The sequence below is a fragment of the Tetranychus urticae genome, unplaced genomic scaffold, assembly GCF_039701765.1.
Source record: "Tetranychus urticae isolate SD_2017Ah unplaced genomic scaffold, NJAU_TeUrti_SD_1.0 Scaffold_4, whole genome shotgun sequence".
Classification (NCBI taxonomy): Eukaryota; Metazoa; Arthropoda; class Arachnida; order Trombidiformes; family Tetranychidae; genus Tetranychus; species Tetranychus urticae.
Window position 1 is genome coordinate 355,001 of NW_028315836.1, and position 2,500 is coordinate 357,500.

The following is a 2,500-nucleotide window of genomic DNA, read 5'->3' on the forward strand; positions in this document are numbered from 1 at the left end:
GCATTTGCCAAGAATGTTTTCATTAATCAAGAACGAAAGTTAGAGGTTCGAAGGCGATCAGATACCGCCCTAGTTCTAACCATAAACGATGCCAACCAGCGATCATTCTGAGTAACTAATTTCATGACTCGAATGGAAGCTTCCGGGAAACCAAAGTTTTTGGGTTCCGGGGGAAGTATGGTTGCAAAGCTGAAACTTAAAGGAATTGACGGAAGGGCACCACCAGGAGTGGAGCTTGCGGCTTAATTTGACTCAACACGGGAAAACTCACCCGGCCCGGACACTGAGAGGATTGACAGATTGAGAGCTCTTTCTTGATTCAGTGGGTGGTGGTGCATGGCCGTTCTTAGTTGGTGGAGTGATTTGTCTGGTTAATTCCGATAACGAACGAGACTCTAGCCTACTAAATAGACTTGCAGTTTACACTGCAGTACTCCCCCTTAGTCAACCTGTGGGTGGTAGTATCTCTTGATGGTTTCGGCTGTTGAGGGCTCTGCTGCTATTAGCCTACAGAATTGGCTAGGGTAAGGATGCTGTAGCACTGTAAGGACTTCTTAGAGGGACAAGCGGCGCTCGCAGCCGCACGAAACAGAGCAATAACAGGTCTGTGATGCCCTTAGATGTCCGGGGCCGCACGCGTGCTACACTGAAGTGGTCATCGTGCATACTGTTTCCTGCTCCGAAAGGAGTGGGTAACCGCTTGAACCCATTTCGTGATGGGGATTGGGCATTGTAATTATTGCCCATGAACGAGGAATTCCCAGTAAGCGTGAGTCATTAGCTTGCGTTGATTACGTCCCTGCCCTTTGTACACACCGCCCGTCGCTACTACCGATTGAATGATTTAGTGAGGACTTCGGACTGGTCAATCCAGACCATTGGGAAACTAGTGGTCGGATTGTGCTGGAAAGATGTTCAAACTTGATCATTTAGAGGAAGTAAAAGTCGTAACAAGGTTTCCGTAGGTGAACCTGCGGAAGGATCATTAACGTATTACCCTCTTATTATAAGAGAAATACAACCTTCAAACAATCAAACACTCTGCATAGTGATATTGTAGATGCTAATATGGTGAATGCAATTGAATTGTATTTGCATTAGAGTCGCAATTGTGAATGTTTATTGCAAACATTTAGCCATTGCAACATGATTCTAATTTGCATTACATTCGTTCATTCATGCATCCATCTTTCATTATCCAATGCAACAAAGAGTGAGGGTTATCTAACGATAGCCATAATTTCTTTTGCAAAACAATTGTAGTTTATAATGAAAAGCCTGTCTTGCTACATACTTGGTACCTGTTCAAGTCTTCAGCTTATGCTGACGGCAAGGTTTAAAGAAGGAAGTTTTACACTTCTTCGCCTAACTAAGTAAAGACAACTATGGTTTTTATAAACTGCATACAATTGTTTTCAAACCCTCTCAATGCAGATTTAGGATACTTATTAAAAGTCCCACGGTGGCAAAGATACATCTTCAAGCGGTGGATCACTCGAATTACCAATCGATGAAGAACGTAGCTAGCTACGATAATCGGTGCGAATTGCAGGACACGCCGAGCACTTGAGCTTCCAACGCACATTGCGGCTTTCGGGTCTTTTCCGAGGTCACATCTGTCTGAGAGTTGAGATGTAAAATAATCAACAAAACACTTGCATACTACCATATATGCATTGTTTTGAGAGGATTGTATATTTATATGCATGAATCTTGATGTTTTATTCCTTTTCTTAATTGCAATTCGTTGCAATTTAGTAAGGAGAATCTCAAATCTACTTGTTTCACATGATAAATTTTGTGTACAATGCATATTTCATCTCTGCAAGCAGTATATATGAATAGATACTAGCATGAGATTCTAAGGTTAGTCGCCTATCTGACGACGCTAAAGTCGTATTGCAGATCACTATGGTGATCAACTAACCTGTTAACTGATGAATCTTCTTGCACTTGTATAAATCGTACAAATAGTAGCTATTTCATTCTGTTAAAGCAGACCTAAGAAGTAATGCAAAGGCAAAATTTGTGCAAACATTAAACTAGATTTACGTTGCTTGCTTGCAAACAACACAAATAAACATTAATCAACTTAATCAATATTTTTGATCTCAGATCAGGTGAGGTTACCCGCCGAATTTAAGCATATAATTCAGCGGAGGAAAAGAAATCAAATGAGATTCCCTGAGTAACGGCGAGTGAAAAGGGATGAGTCCGGCGCAAAGGTTTTCCATTGAAAGGTGGAAAGCGGTGCTGCGTAATGGCTAGAGTCACGATTATTTCAACTAAATCTGCAAGTCCCTCTGACAAGGGCCCTCTTCCCAGAGACGGTTCTAGGCCGGTGGCAGATCTTGGTTAATGGAATATCGATTACTGGCTTTAGTCGCGGATAGAGTCAGATTGCTTGAGAGTGCAATCCAAATTAGGAGGTAAACTCCTCCTAAGACTAAATACGATGGTAATATCGATAGCAAACAAGTACCGTGAGGGAAAGTTGCAA

At 41.9% G+C, this 2,500-nt stretch overlaps 2 non-coding genes and 1 pseudogene across 2 annotated transcripts in view; all 3 read left to right on the forward strand.

The window, feature by feature from the left end:
• The window catches only part of LOC149092926 (small subunit ribosomal RNA), a 2,170-nt gene extending 1,182 nt beyond the window's left edge, over positions 1 to 988 (forward strand). The window contains exon 1 of the ribosomal RNA XR_016200351.1: positions 1 to 988. This exon is cut by the window's left edge and continues 1,182 nt beyond it. This is a non-coding gene — a ribosomal RNA (small subunit ribosomal RNA).
• Positions 989 to 1,475: 487 nt separating this feature from the next.
• On the forward strand, positions 1,476 to 1,630 carry LOC149092927 (5.8S ribosomal RNA). Its single transcript, XR_016200336.1, has one exon. It is a non-coding gene; the product is annotated as a 5.8S ribosomal RNA (ribosomal RNA).
• Positions 1,631 to 2,106: 476 nt separating this feature from the next.
• The window catches only part of LOC149092928 (large subunit ribosomal RNA), a 6,195-nt pseudogene continuing 5,801 nt past the window's right edge, over positions 2,107 to 2,500 (forward strand).